Genomic DNA, 25,810 nt, shown 5'->3' with positions numbered 1-25,810 from the left:
ATACAGCGCTAGATTTGCACTTGGTGTCCAAAATTGGAACTAATTTTTATTCCAGTGTAAAGCGGTTACGAATCTACCAAGTTTCGCTGCCACTCAATAATTACAGCCCGCACAGGACCTCCACGAATAACTGCATTTTAATTATAAGCAGTCAGTATGTACAAAATACCAAAAAGAAGAAATGATAGAGTGACAGGTCATTTAGAACATCAGAGAATAATTTCCATGACATGAAACGCTGATGTAGAGTGCGAAAATTGTAGTGGAATTACTATGACATGAAGAGACTGGAACAAGAGAAGAAATCGTCGCGGGCTGCTTCAAACTAGTCAGAATACTGATGACCCACACCCCCCAAAAGTGTCAGTTGTTGCAGTAGTGGCAGTCTGCATTGTTGACTAACGTAAAGGACACTTGCCATGTGTGACTGTTTAAGTTTAGGCCCTCCTTCGATATAACATGTCTTTTCGACTCTTACTTATTCAGGTCAATTTGTGCAGCAATCCCTCATCACGTTGGTTTTGAAGCCTGGGGTATTGCTACTCCCAACGTTACATGCCATATTCCACCAGGACAATGCCTGACCACATAAGGTGAAGAAACTACAAGAACGTGCTGAAAAAAATGCCTCCGAAATGTTTTGTGTAATCTTTAAAAGCTTTTTTAAATAAAGTGAACCTTATTAACATTCTTGGTATTTATTCTCCATGTCTACATGTTTATTTCTCAACATAGTCACCCTGGCGACAAACATATTTCTGCCAACGAGAGACCGGATGTTAGGTACCGTCACTGCAAAGTGTTTGGCGTTGTTGTCGGAGTCACGATTTCACCTCTTCTTGCACCGCTTCCTCACTGTCGAAGTGAAGACCTAGAAGGTATTCTTTAAGTTTTGCAAACAAATGAAAATCGAATGGGGCTAAGTCGGGACTGTATTGAGGATGGCCGATGGCAGTGAACACAAGGCATCGGACTGTTGCAGATGTCGTAGCGCTCATGTGTGGTCTGTCACTGACGTGCTGAAGGAGAGGGTGCTCCATATGTGGGCGAGCTTTTCAAATTCGTGCTTTCAGTTTCCTGAGAGTCACACATGCACCGCCGGCCGAAGTGGCCGTGCGGTTCTAGGCGCTGCAGTCTGGAACCGCGAGACCGCTACGGTCGCAGGTTCGAATCCTGCCTCGGGCATGGATGTGTGTGATGTCCTTAGGTTAGTTAGGTTTAACTAGTTCTAAGTTCTATGGGACTAATGACCTCAGAAGTTGAGTCCCATAGTGCTCAGAGCCATTTGAACCATTTTCTCACACGCACCGCTATAGTTACGTTACACACCGCCATGTTACAGCTACAAACCGGTGCCCTCTAGCGGCAGAGGGTATCAGCTCGCGTGACAGAAGCGTTTTTTTTTTCTTTGTTGTTATTTCATCCCGCCTCGCCCATGTGAGAGGGGGACTGGCTAGCAGCGGTACAGATAACTTGCTCTTCAGCCAGTACGACTTAACGCTAACTTCGCTCCTAAAGGAAAAAAGGGAAAAAAATCAAGGAGCAGTATGTACTACGAATTTAAAAGTATTTGAATTCATGAATCGTTTAAAATGCAGTAATAAAAGTGTGGACAGACAGCCAGGTTAAAAACACTTGATAATTTTTGGAAATTTGTGGTAAGGTCTTATGGGACCAAACTGCTGCGATCATCGGTCCCTAAGCTTACGCACTGCTTAGTCTAACTTAAACTAACTTACGCTAAGGACAACATACACACCCATGCCCGAGGGAGGACTCGAACCTCCGACGGTGGAAGCCGAAAAACACTTGAGAAACACTTCAGGAACACTAGACATTTGAGAAAACACTTCAAAAACGCTGAACACAACAGAAGAGACACCGATCACTAAAAACGGAGCACCATGCACTTTCACTAAAAGGACCTAAGGGACACAATAGGACTGTTGGAGCCAAGTTTACAGATCGTACAGGTATTCGGAGGTGTTCAATGTGAGTGAGGAGATGTTCAAATGGGTGTGAATTCCTAAGGGACAAAACTGCCAAGGTCATCGGTCTCTAGACTTACACACTACTTAAACTAACTTATGCTAAGAACAACACACACACACACACACACACACACACACACACACCCATGCCCGAGGGAGGACTCGAACCTCCGGCGGGAGTGAGGAGAGGTGGGAATTTGATCAGTTGATAAAGGATCATTGTGGGGGGAAGGTGCGGATGTGGAAATCGAGGCGGAGAGCATGGCGTTCGAGGATCAGGAAGGACTTATGGAACATAAGAGGGGGCGGATATCCATGCAACATTTGCATAGCAAGGGATGGGTCGGATCAGGGATTTGTACGTGGAGGGGCGTAGTCCCCATGGTCGGCCGGTTAGTAATTTAATTTTAGTCTACTGTGGACTTTCTGTTGGATGGTTAGTAGGTGAGGCTTCCACGTTAGTTGCCGGTCGAAGGTTAGTCCCAGTTCAGCGAAGCGTGGAAGTCGACCGAGTAATATGCAGGACATGTGATACCTCAACCGATAATGAGCACAGTATAAAAAATTCGGAGACATTACTTTTCAGCGTGCCCTCGTACAATCGCCCTCAGAGGAAGGAGATACAATGTCTCATTACGTTTCTCCAACAAGCGTTTAGGGATTCTTCGTGGGCTCGTGTTAACACAACGACGAAAACTCAACTATTCTTCAGGGGTATATACGTGCCCTGTTCGATTCCATGCCACAATGTAAGGTTTGCGCGATTACAATTCATCGGGAATCCATAGTCCACTGGACTCACAAAACCAAAGTGTACTTCTGTAATCCTAACGATCTGCATGTTGTCATTTATGTGGTGCAAAGTTCATTTCAGTCAGAAGTATGCTAACTGGTGTTTGTTCCTTCCGAAACCGTTAGTTTACTATCGATTTTGTTATTTCGCATTGGGCCGCTTATCATTTAAGTGCGGCATGTGCCTTTTGCAGTGGACCGCGTAAGTGATTACGTCAATACTTGTGCGGCCTTTGACGAAGGCCGCGTCTCAGCCACCTGCTGGAGGTCTGCCTGATACTACAACAGATAACATCAGACACGACCGCCCACGGCGAGAACGTAGGCTACCGTGTGGGAAAACTTGTGCATCGTAGAACCGTATGGTCGACGGATACAGAGGAAATGTTAAGTGCAGCCATAACGAAATGCATGAAAGTGTTAAAGGGATGACGTGGAAAGGAACAAGCGAATAACAATGACATTTACTGTAGATACATTCAACATTTCCACAGAACGACCCCATCGCTACATGGTTACTGTAGTATGTTCCCATTGTTTGCATACGGTTGTCTGTGCTGGTAAACAGATAGTTACACTTCTGACCATATGGTTACTGCTGAAAAGCAATAGAAATCGTTATAAAGCGTGCCAAATGAACGTTTTCCAGAAATTCGTCACTTACTTTCTATATTCCACCATATTCTTCGTAATTATGAACATCATCACGTTTTACGTAGCACATTCGAACCACTGAATGGGTCAGGGTCATGTTCACTCAAAAAACTCAAATCTGACGGGGAATGGCGTTTTCCTCTTTCAACACTCAGGAAATGCATCACTGCTCAGTATTACAATCGGCGGCCGTTTCGTATGCAGCTGCAGTTGGTGGCGGATAGCTTACCGTGTGATAGTTATTGTAACCGAAACACGTTACCTCCATTAGAAAGAAACTGTTGCTCTTTGGACTGTTACTTTTTTTTTACAAGGGCATGCTGAAAAATAATGTATCCGAATTTTTACGTGAAAATTCGTAAAGCTCTTTAAATAAAATACACGTTATTAACGTTGTACATCGTTATTCTTCATATCTACATATCTGCAGCTCTCTGCCGCTAGAGAGCTCTAAATTGTAGTTTGTAACATAGTAATGTGTGATAAACAGCGTGCTGTAATCGAGTTTCGTCCACACATGGAGCAGCCTTTTCTTTAGCATAACGAAGCCAGACCATACATGAGCGCTGCGACATCTGCAATAAATCGACAGCTTGCAGTGACTGTCATCGATCATCTTCCATACAGTCCCGACTTAGCCCCATCCGATTTTCATATGTTTTTAACAAACTAGTATCTCGTTGGGAGAAATGTGTTCGTCTCCAGGATGACTATGTTGAGAAATAAAAACGTAACATCAAGAACGAAATTGCAGAATGTTAGTAACGTCTGTTTTATTTAAAAAGCTTTAAGAGTTTTCACATAAAAAATTCGGAAGTATTGCTTTTCAACATGCTTTCGTATATCAAGTAAAATCATTGAGCCAAAATTTCTTAGGAAGTAAATTTGTTTGGCAAGATCTATAATATTCCACTTCCCTTCAAGTTCGTACTAACAGCCACCCATAAAATTTAATAAATTACCTTTTTTAATAACTAAACCTTACGTTTACTGATAAGGGTTGAATCACGTTGTGTCCAATATGGAGTTAAATGGAAAACCTAGAGACACATTTTCTCTGGAGATGCGTGGGTCGTTGTAGAATACTTATGGAGTCATCACCATGTTCTCTGGATTTAAGTCCAACAGCGTGCGCGACTAATGAGTGGATGGGCAAATGTCTATAAGGTACATTACATATGTAGAATTGTGGACAGTTGGGAATGTGTGTCTCACAGGAAGCGTGCAAGGCATAAGTCCCTGCAGACGCGCTATTCAACTGTGTCCTCGGTGGCTCAGATTGACGGTCAGTCGGCTTTCAGCCGTGTTACCGTGCGGACGGGCTTGTCTTGCCGTATAGTACCTGTACCGATCCGACATGGCGTTCTCATATCGAAAAGCTACAATCAAACTAACGTTCAACGCATCGTACACAAGACCGAAGGCCCATGAAATTGAACGGTTTCCACGAGACATCATGTACATCGAACCACAAGAACTGATAGGAATTCATCTGTCTATTGTAACCAGCACAGTGTACCTCAAACTGATTGACGAAGCGGCCTGCGACAGATTACTCCAACGATCTGCAAACGGCTTTCGCTTCTGTCACGCAGACGGTAACGTGAGCGTGGTAGGAGTTAACCATGCTGGTCTGGGGGTGCGTACCGTGCGCATCTTTGAACTACCTGCCAACCTAGTCGTTGATGCGCTGCGGCCATACGGCACAGTTCTGAGCCACACAGAGGAGAAATGGAACACATTCGAAACGTACCCTGTCCTTAACGGGGTACGACAAGTGCGCATAGAACTTAAGAAGCACGTTCCATCGTATGTTTTCGTTGGTGGCTGCCGCGCAATTGTTATATATGACGGACAACCGAGGACCTGCTCGGGCTGCGGCCAGGAGGGCCATGTTAGAACTGAGTGTCTGCAGCGCCGCCTCGTTCAGGTGCCCCGCATGAACTTCCCCAACGATCCACTATGACCTCTCTCCCGCTAACATATGTGGAGGCGGCACGACATGATGTGATGGATGATCAAAACCTGCTACCTCCTCAAGCCGCTGCCAGCTCCGTTGGAGAGTCAGCACCGTCGACGACGCCGCAGCCCAACGGTGCGGAGGTTCCTACAGCCTCCGCCCACCGCGGCGTTGTGGGCACCCAGCCACCGTCACTGTCGGGATCAGACACAGGGGTTCCTAGCGACCGAGGCTGTGTCGAGCCCCGCCCTCCAGTGGATGTCGAATCTCGGACCCGAAAGCAAAAATCACCCAAGCGACACAAGAAGAGGCGATTGTCAGCTGACGAACAGGACAGGAATGTGAAGCCAGCGGAAGACATCGACTTCGTTGACTCGCCCACAATTGCAACGGACTCCAGTGGCATCATTCACCAGAAGGTGCCTGAAGACAAGGAACACTCTCCTAAATCTGCTGGCCCAGAAAACGAGGCGCACTGCGTCGACTCCCAAAATGTGGGCTCCTGTGAAAGCGTCCAGCCCCCAATGACATCACAATCGTCTCTTGGTGATTGGGCAGACGATATGGAGGCAGATGATGCACAGCAAACATCGATATCTCCACCAGAGCCCATGGCTGACATTGAGCCCGGGGGGCTCTGCCAGTCAGGGACTCCTACGGCACAGTAATGCACAGCATGCAGATGGATGGCTGTGTGGTGTGTGGTGTGTGAGATCACTGTGGGATTGCACCGGCACATTGCCTCCGCCACTTGATATGTCTCAGTCATACCGTGTGGGAACAGTCAACGTAAATGGTGTCCACTCCACTGTCAAGACCCGCATGTTACACGACATGATCAGAACGGCAGACTTGGGCATTGCCCTTCTCCAGGAGGTCCGTCCCGAGCTGTGTTTAGACCTATATGGCTACACCACGTACAGCCTACCCGTAGGTGATGGCGCAGGAGGAACGGCCATCCTTCTCCGAGATGGCATAGACGCGACGGACGCGACGTACTTGCCGAACGGGCGAGGCATCGCACTCACACTTGGCGCAGTGCGCCTCATTAACGTCTACGCTCCCTCCGGTAATTCGCACCGTGGTGACAGACATGTCTTCTATTCGGAGGAGTTGGCCCCACTTTTGCAAGGAAACATGGACCATTACATAGTGGGCGGCGATTTTAACAGTGTTCTGCGGCCCGAGGACCAGATACCGCATTACGTCCCATGCCCGGCTCTACAAGCATTGATACGTGACCTCGCGCTCCACGACACATGGCTCTTACATCATGGGACCCAGAGTGGATATACGCACCTTACCAGCCATTCTGCCAGTCGTCTGGACCGGATATACGTCTCGCGTGCCCTCCGCACAGAAACCCGTGATGCAGAACTCTGGCCGACGGCCTTCACGGACCATCTCGCGTACATCTGCACTGTCACCTTGCCCCGACAACTCACAAGACGCAGCAGGGGCCCGTGGACGCTGAACGTCTCCCTCCTTCGCGAGGAAGCGTGTCGGCGAGCAGTCACTGACACGTGGCGTCGATGTGTCAGGCGCCTGCCTATGTATGCTTCCACGTTGCTGTGGTGGCTGGGATGTGTCAAACCTGCCCTCCGAAAGACCTTGATGGCCTACGGGCGTGACAGATCGAACTGGCAAAGGGCAACATCGGAATTTTACTATACAGCGTTACGTGAGCTGGCGACGCAACCGCCGTCTCCCGAACGTCAGATGTCCGTACAACGCATCAAAGCTCGTCTACTTCGCATCAGGACAGAGCAGCTAGACGGTGTCCGCATCCGTGCGCGAGTGCAAGACTGTATCCCCAACGAAACAGCGTCAGTGTATCACATTGTGCGCGAGAGGCGCCACCGCAAACGTCAGCTCATTACGGCGGTAAACACGGAGGACGGCGGGCGCGCAGTGACACAAACGGACATCGCGCACACGTTCGCCAGACACTATGAGACCTTGTACATGGAAGATCCGCGAAATGTACGTGATTATGACGAGCTGTTGCACGATTTTCCCGCCCCTCGCGACGTGGCACCCGATGATAGTCTGCTGTTGCCCATTACATCCGACGAGCTGACATCGCCCTTGGCACGTGGAGCACCGAACAAGTCGCCTGGACCGGACGGTTTACCCCTGGAATTCTACCGCACTTTTTACCACCTTATGGGTGACAAGTAGCTCCAAATGTTTCAAGACCTGATCCGCCCTGATTACACTGTCCCCACAGAATTCACAGAAGGCATCTTGATCCCAGTTCCGAAACCGAATGGTGGTTGTAGGTGGCAGGATTTTCGCCCACTCACACTCCTCAACAACGACTACAAGATCTTCGCCCGTATCCTCCGCGCGCGTCTCCACTAGAGATGGGGGATGCACTCTTGAACTAATTCATAGAGTTGAATCTTTCAAAGGAGTGAACAATCAGTGATTCAGAAAAAAAGAACGGTAGCTCCAAACGTTTCCCACGGCAGAGAGAGAGAGAGAGAGAGAGAGAGAGAGAGAGAGAGAGACGGAGCATATCAGCGGCGCCTCTGCTGGTCACAGCACAGTGCACGCCACACAACACAGCCAGCGCCGGCCTCTGCCCTGCTTCTACCTTGGCTGCCTCCATTGTGCAGTGCCCCATTGGATTTAGTGTTTCACATACGCCGTGCCGTCTCTGTGCGTCGTCTGCCGCGCGCAGTGTCTGGCGCAGCTTGACTTCGCATCGCCCTCTGGGCAGTTGATGCGAGCAACAGGACAGAGAGCCACCTAGCGGATAACATAGGAACTACTTGCAACAACCTGCTCGCAAGAGAACAGACGATTTGTCTCGGAGCGGGTGAGTTCACCGCTCCCCCCACCCTCGGAACTCGCCCGCTCAACGCTCACCCCACCGTCTCGACTCTAGCCAGAGCGTTGAGCAAAGCGACTCATGTGTCACCCTGCTCTCTGCGGTCTCGGCTCACGCAGTAATACAGCTCGCGGCTCGACCTGCTCGACTCAGCGGCTCGGCATCGGAGTTCGTCTCTACTGGATATTGTTCTTCGTAGTAATACCACTACGTATATTACATTATTATGTTATGTATACATCATTTGTTTTTATTTTATTTTTATTTGTTTAAACTGATTAGATTAGGTTCCTGACGACTCCTCTTACTATAGGATTTTTATTATGGACACTCGAATTTACGCTTTAATTACGAGCGAACCGATAAACGTATCGCAAAATGTGATACACCAATATTTTCCTTGTTTTATTCTGCGTAAGGCTATATGCAGCACTTTCGTTTTACAGTCAAATTTATAGTTTTTTTCTTATTCTGGTACGGATTTTGCGATTTTAGGCGTCTTCGGAAGGAAACGTTCACTTTAAAAATATATGGCTTGCGATGTATTTGTATGAGGTTAATGAAATTTTAATACATTGTAGCCAAATATATTGTTAATGTAAATCTCAAGTTACAACATTTTCCGATCACCCAAAAAACCACGATAGTGCAAAATAAATCAATAATCAAAAACTTTGTCATATCGTGGAAATTTCAATAAACAATACAAAATTCTTACTCATTATCTGTGTTACTTCAAAATAGGATCAAATAAGATCAAAATACAGGTATAGTACTGGAATAAACCAAGTTTAAAGGGCAATGTGCCTTCCATTTATTTTCTATTGTAAATGAGTGGTGAGTCATGAAAAAGAGCTAATTCATTTCAGGGAGTGAACAGTTCTGATCCGATCTCTGAAAAGAACAGGTTTGCCCATCTCTAGTCTCCACACCGCTATCGGAAAAGCCATCCACACCGATCAGACATGTTTAGGTGGTGTCAGCAACATTCATACGGCGTTAGGAGCATACCGCGACGTAATTGCTTTGACAGCGGCCTGCAAAATACGAGGCGCCCTTGTCGCCGTAGATTTTGACCACGCATTCGACCGCGTCGATCACGGCTTCTTACGCGCAGTTTTGCAACACATGGGCCTCTCTCCGGAGTCTGCACAGGTGGTCCTTCGACTGGTCCACGGAGCGCGCTCCCGCATGATGGTCAACGGTTATCAGTCTGGTCACATTGTCGTTGGACGGTCAGTGCGACAAGGGTGCCCCCTGTCGGGCATATTATTTGCTGCAGCGCTTGAACCAGCTTTACATGGTCTACGGCAGCGATTAACTGGTATCTCCTTGCGGGAATTGACCTTTTGTTGTGGTGCATTCGCCGACGACGTGGTGTTCCTGACCAGATCAGAGGATGAAATGCATATGGCGCTACAGTGGCTACGCCAGTACGGGGCGGTCGCTGGGAACATCATCAACGTGAAGAAGACAAAATACATGGATGTCGGAGGGGGGATTTCCCACACAACGGCGGTGCCCTTTGACAAGGTGCCCGTACTCAAGTGTTTAGGAGTGCAATTCTATAGCAATGTCCCCCGCACGGCGGCGGCTACGTACCGCCGTCTCCTACACCAGACACGTGCTCTGCTGCAGGACAACAAACTGCGTCGCTTGGATATGCTCCTCAGAACACGTTATGTCAACACCTATCTTGTCTCAAATCTGAACTATTTTGCGCATATCCTTCCCTTGACAGCTGCGATGGCCGACAGATTTCAAGCAGCATATGGACATTTCGTAAGCACCGGTCTGGTTTTGAAAGTCCGATACGCCACCCTGACACTGCCGCAGCGGGCGGGCGGTATCGGTTTAATTCACGTCTATAACCGTGCCCGATCGCTTTATCTCAACACTATGCGTCGCACGTGGACCTCTGCCCACGCCACTCTGACGGGCACCCTGATAACGGAAGTGTCACCACACTCTCTGCTTCCCCCGGTCTCTGTAGGACACATTTCACCGGCACTCACCCACGTCAGAGACTTCTTTGTTGACTTCAGCTACTTACGTTCAGAACTTCCGACGACACGGAAGCCCAGCACAAAAGACTATTATCGCCTCTATCAGCAGCGGCAACCTGTAAATACGGTCACCCACAGACATCCTGAAGTTGCCTGGAACACGGTGTGGCGAGCGGTACACACGCCTTTTCTACCTACGACGGTGCGTTCATTGTGGTACGTGGTTGTGAATGGGAAGTTCGCTACTCGTCAGAGGTTACATTCCATACATCTGACGGACGACCCCTTGTGTCCGACATGCTCAGTCGCTGACTCGGATGCACACCGTCTGACGTGTGCCGCGACCAGCGAGTGCTGGCTACTGACGCAGCGCATGCTGGCGTTACTCTTGCAGCGATTGCCGGAGTATATCTCCCCTGATGAAGTATTGCGCCCCGACAGCGTATACTTCCCATCAACCAGAACGAACGCCGTTAACTGGCTAAAAGGCATGGCCGTTTACTACATATTTCGCGATGCTCTCAAAGACACACTCGACTTTTGGTCTCTATTGATGACGACACATGCAGCTTTCAGCCGCCACCCGAAGTACAGGACTCGTTTCGCAAATTATTTAGGTTCATTATTTGCGGATCCTCCTGCTCACTGGGGCGTTCCGGGTATGAGACGCTGAAAATGAAGAAGAATCCTGGAGCATATAGATCCTCTACGGACGGAACAGGGGGGAACCCCTCCCAACAGACGAGAAGACGACTCGGACGCTCGGCTACGGCAGTTGTAGGATCTTTCTTTGTAATGAAACAAAAATAAATCTATAATACAAAAAAAATGTTATAAAAATTAAAGAAATAAATAAATAAAAAGAACAACATCGACAAACCCACTCCATCCTCTTCCTGATCCTTCGATCCTCGAACTCAAACACGTTGCTTGGGCGTGGCGGCGGGATGGCCAGGCTTCGGGTGTCGACCCCTGCCCTACCCGTCGTCCTGCTCCTGCAGCGGTTCATTAGTAAAAAAAAAAAAAAAAAAAAAAAAAAAAAAAAAAAAAAAAAAAAAAAATGGATAGAGCGTCTGCCATCTAAACCGGAGATCCCGGGTTCGAGTCCCGGTTGGGGCACACATTTTCAACTGTCCACATCGAGGTATATCAACAACACCTGTCGGCAGCTGAGGGTTTCAGTTAGTCATCATATATTCCAATGCGTTAATGCAGAACCGATTTACGCGGAAGAGAGAAGAAATTAGTTCCAATTTTGGCACGTGGTGGCAGCGGAAATCGGTTCCGGATTAACGCATTAGCTCATCTATTAAGTTTAGGTACAACACAATAAAAACAGCCCACACTGGACCTCCGTACTTAGTTACCACCTATTATTACAACCACCTGTTACTAGCGAAATGCCGGCCGATGTGACCGAGCGGTTCTAGGCCCTTCAGTCCGGAACCGCGCTGCTGCGGGCATGAATGTGAGTGATGTCCTTAGGTTAGTTAGGTTTAAGTAGTTCTAGGGGACTGATGACCTCAAATGCTAAGTTCCATAGTGCTCAGAGCCATTTGAACCATTTTTTGAACTAGCGAAATAACATTCAGTTTAATAGACACGACACAAGTCATCTAGGAATGAATTACAACCCCTACGTATCGCTCTTACAGAGACCAATTACAGGATGGTTGGTAGCCCTGATGTAGATCGCAGTCTCTTGAATACTGAGATCTTGAATATAAGTAGTTAATTTGCAATAACTGTCAATTAAGTTAATACTACACCGTACGGAAGTTAATTAGAGCATATTTCATCTTATTTATTGAAAGTTTCACTTGTTTCAATGTATTTCTAAAAAAATCGTAAAGGTCGGTCTTTGCGTACTTTAGACGTAGATTTTCATACAAATTTAAGACGTTTGCGTTAAGTATTAAGTGAAAAATTTAGGTTGTTTTCGTTACACATATATTTAATAGTACCGTATTTCTTTCCAAAACGCGTCAAGCCCATATCACGCATTCGCGATGTTAGGCCTAATTTTTGGGGCATATAGGTTTTGAGTTTTAACATGACTTTAAGTGCATTACGTTGCTATATTAATAGTATACACATGTATTAGTGTTCCACAAAACTTACATGACTCTTGTGATCTTTAGTTAACAGAATACTACGGCTATTGTCTAGATAAATTTTGTAAAAAGATTGTAAACAATGAGTAAGAAGTGTTTGAGCTGCCGTAGAAACGTTAGTTCTGGGGTTCTATGTAGCTATTGTGACAGATGGTTCCATTGGGTTGAATTTAGTGGAATTGGAATTGGGGAAGTAAATGGATCTCTTCCATGGTATCGCGAAAAAGGTTTAAGGGATAGAAAAATAGCTGAACAGCAAGGGAAGATGAGAGCCCTTAAGGGTGAATTGAATGGTGCTAGGAAGGAGAGAAGAGGATAAGGGTGGAGAGGGATGAAGAGGATAGGAAGTAGTAACAAGGAACAGGGCCACAGAAGGGGCCCAGTATCTGACAGTTTCATGGTTGGAACAAACAATAGGTTTTCCTTGCTACCTCAGTTAACTAAGGGAGAGAATTAAGCAGACCTCAGTGTAGTTAATACTCGACAGACTTCCATCAGGAAACCAACTGTTTCATAAAAAGTAGAAAACAGTGGGAAAGTTCTGTCTGGTAGTAGCTGTGGAAGAGGTGAGGGCCAGATCTTGCAGGAAAAATTAAGTGACCGGTAAAAGGTCAGAAGTTTTTCCACGAACAGTGCATGTCTTAGCCAAGTGATAGAGGATGTAGGATCATTTGCTAGGGTTTTATAAAGCACAAGCATGCTGTGTGATAGTGGGTGGGGCAGGAAACATTACCGATATGGATCAGGGCTGCAATATCGAGTGTGACCTGGTGAAAATAACATCTGCAACGAACCATGCATATGTTGGCTTGGTTCTTGTTTTCATGTGGTACGATTGGCCCGAACTGAGCAGTTCTGTCAGGAGAGTCAATATGGAGTTAGAGCAGCTGCTTCGGATGGCTACTCTTTCAGGCATGGGTTTGGTTCCTATTGATTCTATTGGTCGGTGAGACTCCTGAAATGAGAGAACGACGTGTTGATGCTTGTGATGAACTTCTTCAACGCTTTGAACGAGTAGGTGATGGCTTCCATGCAAGAATCGTTACTGGGGTCGAAACCTAGGTTCACTTCCACCAACCGGATACGAAGAGAGCGAGCAAGGAATGACGACATTCCTCATCGCCATAACCAAAGAGGTTTCGAACAGAACCATCAGCAGGGAAGGTTATGCTGACTCTCTTTTGGGACGAGAAAGGTGTCATTTTGGAGCATTACATTCCTAGAAGGACCACTGTCACCACTGCATCATACACAGATCTTCTGTCAGCAGGTGTCCTTTTGCAACATGACAATGCAAGTCCCAACACTGCCCATACAACAGTTGCAACAATCACAGACTTGCATTTTGAGTGTCTTCCTCATCCACCGTACTCACCAGACCTTGCCCCAAGTGATTTCCATATGTTTGGACCACTCAAAGACGCAATGGGAGGAAAGAAGTTCCGTTCTGATGAAGAGGCACGCCACGCGATGCATGAGTGGTTGCGCGGACTACCAAAAGAATATTTTTCTAAAGGAATTTATGCACTTTGTAAGCGCTGGAGAACTTGCATTGAGTGTGGGGGAGATTATATTGAAAAGTGATACAGGTGTGTACCACTTCTGCGCAATAAATAATATTTAAAAAAATATTTATTGTTTTCATTTTACTGACCCTAGTACTCTGCTTGGTGCATAAATCAACTTTCAGTCAGTTGTATGAGAGCTGTTAAAATGTATCTGACCTTATTTTTTATTGTCGAAACAAGCAACGGTGCTGGGGTGCGAGCGCTCTCTGTGAATGTAGGCATAGGTAGTGCGCATGCCTGATTTTTTTCACGACTGGGGAAGGAACCAGTCGTTGACTTTCAATAATCCCTACAAAAGAATGGCCCTGACTAACAATAACCTATACCTTTCATGAATCACTTACCTCACAAAAATCTTCGTTACTCGAACTACTGCAACACAGCGTGCGCCAATACTGCCAGCTAAATAAAAGATTCTAACTACTGAAGGCGCTAACTACTGATAGGCATAGTTAGCAAATAAAACATTTTGAAAAGATTTTGATAGAGAACAGCCGGCCGAAGCGGCCGTGCGGTTAAAGGCGCTGCAGTCTGGAACCGCAGGACCGCTACGGTCGCAGGTTCGAATCCTGCCTCGGGCATGGATGTTTGTGATGTCCTTAGGTTAGTTCGGTTTAACTAGTTCTAAGTTCTAGGGGACTAATGACCTTAGCAGTTGAGTCCCATAGTGCTCAGAGCCATTTGAACCATTTGATAGAGAACAAATAATGTATTTACCTTAATAGTGTTCAAAAGTCGCCATATATATATATATATATATATATATATATGAGCCGGTCTGAGTGGCCGAGCGGTTCTAGGCGCTACAGTCTGGTACCGCGCGACCGCTACGGTCGCAGGTTCGAATCCTGCCTCGGGCAAGGATGTGTGGGATGTCCTTAGGTTAGTTAGGTTTACGTAGTTCTAAGTTCTAGGGGACTGATGACCTCAGATGTTAAGTCCCATAGTGCTGAGTGCCATTTGAACCGTTTATTTTTCAATTGATGACATCCATCTTTACAAATTTCCTTTTTCTGGCGGACCCACGTCCAGATCGTCCGCTTATAGCAACCTCTCAAAACTCTGGCATCTCTCTCTCCACATCCACCACTGCTGGCGGCTCACCTCCAACTGCGCAACGCTACGCCCTGTTCCCATCCAACTGCCCAACACTACACAAGCGAATATTCCAACAATGAGTCCGACCAGCCACAGGCTGCACGCAGCACAGTCAGGATATTATATAGAGCGCTACGTGGCGTTACCAACATAAAAACCTAAACAACCTACTTACAAAACATATGCTTGTGAGCTTAAACTAAATAATGCTACTTTTATAACTGTAACTGTGTGTAGGTCCCCAGTGGGAAATTGACAGCTATTTCTGAAAAACTTGGATTCCAGAATAAAATTTTCACTCTACAGCCGAGTGCGCGCTGATATGAAACTTCTTGGCAGATTAAAACTGTGTGCCGGACAGAGACTCGAACTCAGGACGTTTGCCTTTGCGGGCAAGTGGTCTACCATGTGAGCTACCCAACCACGACTCACAACTGCTCCCCACACCTGTAATTTCGCCAGTACCTCGTCTCCTACCTTCCAAACTTCGCAGAAACTCTTCCGCAAAGAATGTTATGACCACCAGCCTACTATGGAGATAAACCTACCCAGGAGGAAGCGGCGTCACCTAGCGAGGAATGACTGCTAGCGAGACACATGCATGGTGCATGAAGTATCAGTGGGTGTGCTGTCCGTGTGTACAATGAGGAAGGCGTGCGATCTATCTGGGATTGTCCGAGGACAGATTGTGATTGTCTGCTCGGAATGAGCATTTCCGAAACTGCACGACTTATGTGTTCGAGAAGTGCTGTGGTGAGTGTCTTCAACGCGTGATGAAACAGAGATGAAACTACGTCCAGACGTCGTGGAGTGGGGTGGTCATCCCTCATTACAGATGTCGGACGTCGCATGCTGGGCAGACTGGTAAACGAGGACACGTGGGGAACTGTGGCGGAACTAACATCAAATTTTAGTGCTGGGCAAAACATTTCCGAAACTGCATGACTTGTCGGGTGTTCGAGGAGTGCTGTGATGAGTGGCTTCAACGCGTGGCAAAACCAAGGTGAAACCATGTCCAGACGTCGTAGGGTTAGGCGGCCACCCATCATTAAGATGTCGGACGTTGCAGGATGGGCACTGGGCAGACTGGTAAAACAAGACAGGCGGCAAACTGTGGCGGAACTAACATCAGATTTTAACGCTGGGAAAAGTTAAAGTGTGTATGAACACTCAGTGCACCGAACATTCCTAACGATGGTCCTCCGCAGTCGAAGACGCACGCATGTGCAAATGTTAACACCACGTCATCGACAGCTAAGAATGAAATGGGTACGTGTCTATCGGCACTCGACGTTGGCGCAGTGGCAGAGCGTTGCACGGTCTGGTGATTCCCTTCTTCATCATGCCAATGGCATGGCGCGAATCCGTAGTCTTCCAGGGGAACAGCTCTTTGACATCTGTACGTGGGACGGAAAGAAGCTGGCGGCGGCTCCATTATGCTCTGGGGAACATTCACTTTGGCATTCATAGGTCCAGTGGAGTTCGAGCAAGTCATCATGATGGCAAGCAGTATCGTACACTGCTTGCAGACAACGTACAGTCCTTCATGACAATCATGTTTCCTGACGGCAGTGGCATTTTTCAAAAAGATAATGCGCCATATCACAAGGCCAGGAGCTGTGAGGGAGTGACTTGAGGAACACAGTGGCTAGTATCAAATGGTGAGCTTGCCCCCACAACTCGCCAGATCTGAACCCCTATCGAACACATCTGCGATTTGATTGAACTTGGGGTCAGAGCTCTTCGCCGCCCTCCGCGGAATTTAAGGGAATTAGGTGATTTGTGTGCGCATATGTGGTGCCAAATCCCTCCAGCGGCCTACCAGGACCTCACTGTTTTCATGCCACAACGCGTTGCCGGTATTGTCGACGCCAAAGATAGACATACCGGACATTAGGTAGGTTTTCATAATGTTCTGGCTGATCAGTATATATTCACTTATGAAAGTTGTTATTAATAACCCACACCGATTCAAAAATAATACCAAAGTGCATAGCGCGCTGCCACACAAGTCTTTGATCGTTTATCAAATGCACTACTGGCCATTAATATTGCATCACCAAGAAGAAATGCAGATGATAAACGGGTATTCATTGGACAAATATATTATACTAGAACTGACATGTGATTACATTTTCACGCAAATTGGGTGCATAGATCCTGAGAAATCAGTACCCAGAACAACCACCTCTGGCCGTAATAACGGCCTTGATACAACTGGGCATTGAGTCAAACAGAGCTTGGATGGCGTGTACAGGTACAGCTCCCCATGCAGCTTCAACACTATACCACAGTTCTTCAAGAGTAGTGACTGGCGTACTGTGACGAACCAGTTGCTCGGCCATCTTGACCAGACGTTTGCAATTGGTGAGAGATCTGGAGAATGTACTGACCAGGGCAGCAGTCGAACATTCTCTGTATCCAGAAAGGCCCGTACAGGACCTGCAACATGCGGTCATCCATTATCCTGCTGAAATGTAGAGTTTCGCAGGGACCGAATGAAGGGTAGAGCCACGGGACGTAACACATCTGAAATGTAACGTCCATTGTTCAAAGCGCCGTCAATGCGAACAAGAGGTGACCGAGACGTGTAACCAATGGCACCCCATACCATCACGCCGGGTGATACGCCAGTACGGCGATGACGAATACACGCTTCCAATTTGCGTTCACCGCGATGTCGCCAAACACGGATGCGACCATCATGATGCTGTAAGCAGAACCTGGATTCATCCGAAAAATTGACGTTTCGCCATTCGTGCACCCAGGTTCGTCGTTGAGTACACCATCACAGGCGCTCCTGTCTGTGATGCAGCGTCAAGGGTAACCGCAGCCATGATCTCTGAGCTGATAGTCCATGCTGCTACAAACGTCGTCGAGCTGTTCGTGTAGATGGTTGTTGTCTTGCAAACGTCCCCATCTGTTGACTCAGGGATCGAGACGTGGCTGCCCGATCCGTTACAGCCGTGCGGATAAGATGCCTGTCATCTCGACTGCTAGTGATACGAGGCCGTTGGGATCCAGCACGGCGTTCCGTATTACCCTCCTGAACCCACCGATTCCATATTCTTGCTAACAGTCTTTGGTTCTCGACCAATGCAAGCAGCAATGTCGCGATGCGATAAACCACAATCGCGATGGGCAACAATCCGACCTTTATCAAAGTCGGAAACTTGATGGTACGCATTTCTCCTCCTTACACGAGGCATCACAACGTTTCACCAGGCAACGCCGGTCAACTGCTGTTTGTGTATGACATATCGGTTGGAAACTTTTCTCATGTCAGCAAGTTGTCGGTGTCGCCACCGGCGCCAACCTTGTGTGAATGCTCTGAAAAGCTAATCATTTGCAAATCACAGCATCTTCTTCCTGTCAGTTAAATTTCGCGCCAGTAGCACCTCATCTTCTTGGTGTAGCAAATTTAATGGCCAGTAGTGTAGTATTAAAAGTCCGACAGATAGCTAACCAGCATTTAAAAAGAAATTATAATAATTTATGAACGACAACTCCTTCTACTCGATACATGAATTTTTAGGTATGATGTAGTAAATGAAAAAATAAAACCTTTATTATGTTACGTTAAACGGACACATTACACGTCATTAGAAATGTCGTATTCATGATCTATGGAACAGGTATTAATGTAATGTGCAGCAAGTGCAGGGGCAATTATTCCTCCCTCGCACCATATGCGAATGGAGCAGGAACAAACGCAGAACGCGGTATAGTATGATGTACCCTCATCCACGCACTTCACAGAGATTTACCAAGTATAGTTGTAAATGCAATGGAAAGAGCAGTATCACAACCAGCAAGTGATCTCAACGAGTGGCTCGTACAGAGTGCGATACCGAGAACAGCAGGCAGGTAGGCAAACTCGCACAATGGTCATGTGACGCGAGCGCGAGGCCTTCGAGGATCGGCCACCAGCAGAAGTTGTGTACTCGCGGCCTTTGCGTGACGAAAGCTGTATCGCTAACATATCTGCAGGATCATCGCTGGAGTCTAACCGAATGACGATAAAAACCACCTTAAACCTTGCAGAGAATTCCATTCTTCTATTTTGTAGATGAAGTGTGCTGATACTTCTTACGAATGGGTCCACGGAAATTAAGCTGAGATTACAAGATGTCATTGTTGAGGCTATCTGTTATTTCAATAAAACCCTATGTTCATCACTGTTGGACAGTTTCGACCATTCTAGTGTCCTAAGTACATTGCTTGACGAAAGAACTGATCAGCCAGAAGGGGGGTGGGGGGATGAAACGAAACGAAACATCACAGGTTAGGAGGGCATGTGATGTTATTTAACTGATTACAACATCGAGTCAAATCAACTTACAATAAGAGAGCACTTGTCAGCATGAGGTTGCAATCCCTCTGGCCTGATTGCCTTAACTGATTCTATTGAAAAAGGATCTCATAAAGCTGTTTATCTTCTCCTGAAGCAAGATGGCCCACAGCTGTTGTGACTGCTGCTTGTTATCCTGGATGCCAGCGTTATGGTGGATTTGACATCGGGAACAGATCTGGGCATGTAGCTTGTCATGGGAGTACCTCAGCATCATGTGGACAATTCATAAAGACATATGCCATGTTTGGACGAGCATTGCATTGTTGAAAAATGGCACCACGATTCTTTTGCATGAATGGTAGCAGATGAGGATGCAGGATGTCCGTAACGTACCAGTGTGCTGTGAGTAGTACCTGATGCTTCCCCATACCATGACGCCACTACTAACACCGCTGTACCTCTCCAAAACAATGGAAGAATGCGACCTCTTAACAAATCGCTGCTGTACTGCCAGACAATGATCATTAGTGGCAGTGTAGAACAGTGATTCATTGCTGGACACAATGCAACGCCACACTTCGGCAGACCATGCTTCTCAGTATGGACACCAATCCAAATGCAGCTGTTCATGTCAAACGCATGGTTCACGAATTCCCTAGTCTGGCTACTAATATCCAGTGGTGTGGGATGACATAGAATGCCGCACGGAGTACATGTTCTCGGATGGGAGGTACAGAATTGAAGGAGTTATTGTGTGTGTCACACACAATACAGCGACCTTGACCGAAACCACGACAACGAGAATGCCCACCTTCACATTCCCATGCATTCCAACATCAGGCTCCTGTCACATCCGAATGCACCATAAATTTGGATATTGCACCCTTCGACCAGCTGGCCAAATGGAGAACCACAGTGAGGCCCATTTCGGTCTCTTCAGGTGCCTCACGCTAGGAGCAGCATGTCCATGTCCTTCACGGTGATCACTCATCATCAGACACTGTTCACGTTCCTTATAAACTCTACCAGGCCTGGTAACAACACCACGCAAAAACAACAGCAAAGCACTGTTTGCCTTTCTCACAGTCACAGAGAACTGCAACTATCATCATTTATATAGCCGTTGATGATGTGCACCTGTACGAAGTTACATTGACATCTGGCCAAGTTCTCTGACTGGTTCAGTTTTTTTGTCAGACAGTGCCTAACAACGGAAGTACATGAGGATATGAACAAGTAGAAATATGTACTTAAAAAGTCATAACTATCCTACAGTTATGTCTATACATATGAACAAGTAGAAATATGTACTTACAAAGTCATAACTACCGTACAGTTAAGTCTATACAAAATGAAAATGACGTGACTACATGATAATGTAGAGGGCTTGAACAAAAATACGGAAGCATCACAAGAAATGCATGCTTCAATATAAATTCATACGCTAGCCAAGCCTCCAGGTTGCGCTGTTGCATCTGATGACGAATCACCTCTCCAGTCTCCTCAGTACTTTGCAAGTGTCAGTCATGGTCGGAACGGTGTACTATGTAATTGTGAGTGCATTATGTCAGAATTAAGTGAATTCGAAAGTAGGGAAATTGTTGGTGCTCGTCTGATTGATCCGTCAGTAACCAAGGTACATCTACATCTACATGCATACCCCTTGTGGTGCTTGGCGCAAGGTCCATTCCTGGTCATTTCTTACCTGTTCCACTTGCAAATACAGCGAGGGGAAAACGACTGTCTATATGCCACCGTATGAGCCCTAATTTCTCATATCTATTCTTCATGGTCCTTATGTGAAATGTATATTGGTAGCAGTAGAACCGTTCTGCAGTCAGCTTCAGATGCCAGTTCCCCAAATTTTCTCAATGGTCTTCCTTGATGAGAACATAGCCTTCCATCCAGGGATTCCCATTTGATTTCCCAAAGTATTTCCATAAAATTTTTGTGTTCTTCGAACCTACTGGTAACAAATCTAGCAGCCCACCTCTTAACTGCTTTTATGTCTTTCTTTGATCCAATCTGGTATGGATAACAAACACTTGAAAAGTACTGAAAAATAAGTCGCACTAGCATCCTACACGTGGTCACCTTTTCAGAGGAACCACACTTCCCGCAAAATTCCAATAAACCGAAGTCGACCATTTGTCTTCCCTTCCACAATCGTCACATGCTCGTTCTATTTCATGTTGCTTCATGACGTTGTGTCCAGATATTTAAAGACATGGCTGTGGTAAGCAGAACACTATTAATGATGTATTCAAACATTATGGGTTTGTTTCTCCTAATCATCTACATGGACTACATTTTTCTACATTTAGACGTAGGTGCCATTCATCACAACATTCCAGAAATACTGGCTAAATCATTTTGTATCCTCCTACAATTACTCAACTTCTACACCTTCCTGTACACCACAGAATCATCAGGAAAGAACTCCAGATTGTTGCCCATCATGTCTGCCAGATCATTTATCTATACAGGAAATAATAGCGGTCCTGCCACACTATCATGGGGCACTACTGATGATGCCCTAGTCTCTGATGAACTGGCTGACTCAAGACACTTCGTATCGAAGATGTATACGACATACTGTCTAACCATCACCACCCTCTTATAACCCAAAGTCGATTCATTAATTTTGAACAAAGTTTAAATTTAGGCAGGTGGTCACAATTTCACAGAACTTGGTGTGCTGAGATGGTGGCACTCTTCAGAGAGAGATAGCAATGGTTGAATTTAAATAAACAGTTTTCATGGCTCGTCTGTTATTGTTTTTCTATGTTGTCGAACGTTGTAGTGCATAAACCATGTTCATACTAGATTCTGAAATGCAACTTAATGTACTGGTCTAGAGGATGCTCAGATTCATTTCCTTAAAGGATATGAACATTGGTTGAGTTTCTGTAGTCAAATAGATATATTTTAGTCATTTCGCTTCACAATACAATTAAGATCAACCTCCATGGTGACTCAACACATATATAACTCATACTCTGTACTCGTACTGAACAAGAACAAAGTAAAGTTTTAGCTATAATAACATGTAGCAAATAAAATACTACCCTATATCGATCTGTTCACACCAAATCATCTTTGGAACATATATTACAAAAGATAGTACAAACAATTGTTTATCATTGCCTATCTTCCCAAGAAATCCATAATCGCCACAGCAGTTACATAAGGTGTCCATATACATTGACGTTTATTAATTTTTGTATAGCTATTTGGTAGTGGATTTCTGGATTTTGAATCTTTAACTTGGGAATCAGTTATTTCATATTATTCAGGATAGGATAGTACACTTTGTCTCACTATAACCAGTTTTATTACAATTACCCCCAAAAATTTTTAAAGCAACAGATGGGAGGAAAATATTTATACAAAATAATTAAACTGATTAACTCAAAAAGATTTAGAGTATAACAAACCAATGTTCATCAGTTCTACATTAGACGATGCACAACATTTTCGATTACCTTAGCATCATTATTTCATCCAAATGAGGACAGATAAATACAAAATTTAGAAGATAGCAGACAAAACATTACACTTTGTCCCACTTTGTCATAGCGATTATTAGGTATTCATTTTTACCAATTCAAAGATGATGGTTTCTTTCAAAACTAACCACATTTTTATGTCCATTACAAAAATAGAATATTTTCAGTTATGAACTTCCTATTGTGAATTTAAGTAAACTGAACAGTTTGTGGGTTGCTTCATAATTACCACAAAGGTAAAAGTTTCTTAACAAATGCCAATATTTTTCTCACAGCTCATTATTACAAGTTTTTTTGAAAACTTAGTTATTTGACAACTTATTTGAAAAATTGGACAAAACTTATGGCAAAAATATCAACATCACTGAAATTTCTCTTTAAAGTCCTATTCATTAACTATTTGTCACTGTCACATTTAACTTCTTCTTTTATATCTACATAAGTCACACTGATTCAATGGGGTAACTTGAAAATTCAATACACATACAAAAATAATATTAAATATCACAAAAGTTTCTGTCATAGTGAATACAAGCAAGTTGTTGACAGCACAATAAATTGCAGTTATTTTGTAAGAAATGGTGTGGTATTTAGACACAAATTCCCAAAACTATTACACAAGAAATATCATAAAGTTTCATTAGATTCTAGACAGCAAAAATAAATGTTATGGTCATTTTTCAGATTCCAGAGTCTTTTCGCACAAATATGACTAAAATATAACATGCAAGTGTCACAAGTACTAACTCATTATATATTGTAAATAAAATTATATTAAAAACTGGATAAATACTCAGAAATTGACTAAGAAATGTACTCATAGCTTCTGCTTTTCAAATGATTAGTTAAAACAGTATTATAAACAATGACAAATAACACTGCAAAGAACTAATTACTTTTCTCGAAAGACCATAATAAAATACAAATCATGAATTATTACAAACCTGCAGAAAACTGACATATCATAAGCAAAAATAATAAGTTAACACATTCAAACTGCTTACATAAAAATTTAGAAAAACTATAACTATACAGTTTATTACATATGAAAGAAAACATTTTGTTTCTACATCATTGTTAACAAAATTTCTATTAACAATGTCATTGAACAATTCTTCAATTTTTTTTGCACAGAATAGAAAGATTACTTTCTAGGATGCTGGTTTTGTTGTTTCTTAATGTTACATTTTCTGTGAATTCATTGTCTACTGTTTTCACCAGTTCGACAAAATGCTTTCAACAGGTGCCAGTTTAATATCAACATTAGTTTTCGAAGTCGAAATTCGACAACTTATATTTTTAACAACAATACTTAATTGTACATGTACATTTTTGAAAGCAGTTTTATTTTTCCCCATCTTCAGTGAGTTCATCTTTGATATTTCTGACAACACTACTTCAGGCTACAATGTCCGTATTACCCCCCAATGTTCGAGATTCCTGTTCAGAGACTGTCATCGTTGATGATTATGCAACAAACATTTCAACACTAAAAGAAAGAAAAAAATAAAGCAAATGTTTCTAGTACTTTGTTGTTGGATGTCGACATTGTCAATTGTTCACCTCACTTTTTATTTTTGATGCTTTTCTTCTTCTTGATTACAAACTCTTTTTGCTGTTAGTATTGCTGTTTTGTAACTGTGGTTCATACTTGGCTGATTGGTCATATAAAATTTTCACAGTACGTACACCTTTAATCTGCGACAAGAAAACTAGTCCAACACAGTATTCACATTTTACTTTAAGAAGATCCTGTGCCCCCATATGCTAAACATCACCACCCTCTTATGACCCAAAGCCGATTCATTAATTTTAAACTTAGTTTAAATTTGGGTGGCTGGTCACAGTGTCACAGCACTTGACGTGCTGAGGTAGTGACACACTGCAGAGAGGGGTAGCAATGGCTGAACGTAAATAAACAGTTCTTATAGAACTCATCTATTCTGGAATGCAACATCATATACTGGTCTGGGGGATGCTCAGCTTCATTTCCTTAAAGGTTGTTAATACTGGTTGAGTCTCTGTAGTCAAAAGGTACATTTTTAGTCATTTCACTTCACAATACAATTAAGATCAACCTCTGTGCCAACTCAACACATACATAACTTGTACTCTGTACTTGTGCTGAACAAGAACAAAGATTTACCCATAGTAACAAGTAGCAAAGAAAACACTATCATATATGGATTTATTTGTACAAAATCATCTTTGGAACATACATTACAAAAACAAAGTAGAAATTATTGTTTATCATTGCCTATCTTTTTAAGAAGTCCATGGTCATCATAGAAATTACATTAAGTGTTCATATGTGCTGGCGTTTATAAATTTCCGTGTAGCTGTTTGGTAATGGATTTCTAGGTTTTGTGTCTTTAACTTGGGAATCAGTTATTTCATATCATTCAGAACCGATTAGTACATTTTATTTGACTGTAACCAGTTTTATTACAACAGGAAATGTGGGAAAGTAACATTTGCTAAGTCACTATGCGGACGAAAGTGTTTGTAGAGTGATGGAGACATGCTGAAATATGAAAAATATGGGGACGACAGTCACTGCAGGATGGAATGTCACACACGTGAACCCGTTCTGCAGCAAAGCTAAATATATTGGCGTTTATAAGCAGCGAACTGCAGTAAAAACGGGAACTAAGAAAAACGACTCAGCAGGAATACAAATGTCCACAACAGTGAAACGTGTTGCTAAGGACATAAAACCTGGAATATGAAGAAATGGAAGGAGGTCGTTTGGATGGAAGTAGGGGACCTATTGATCTCTGGGCCTAGCATTTGCGCTCAGTACCTTGGTGTATCAACAGAAGCAGCAGCAAAAATTCACGTGTTATTCGAAATTTCCATCAGAGTATCACGCCAAATGGTATTTTCTGTGACATGTGATGCTATTTATATTTTTGGGGTTATCAGTTATAATTCTGCCGATTGTCTCAAAATTACCAAGAAGACACACATCAATACTTGATGTTAAAT

This window comes from Schistocerca americana, chromosome 3 (genome assembly GCF_021461395.2).
Source record: "Schistocerca americana isolate TAMUIC-IGC-003095 chromosome 3, iqSchAmer2.1, whole genome shotgun sequence".
Taxonomy (NCBI): Eukaryota; Metazoa; Arthropoda; class Insecta; order Orthoptera; family Acrididae; genus Schistocerca; species Schistocerca americana.
This window is presented reverse-complemented; position numbering follows the sequence as displayed.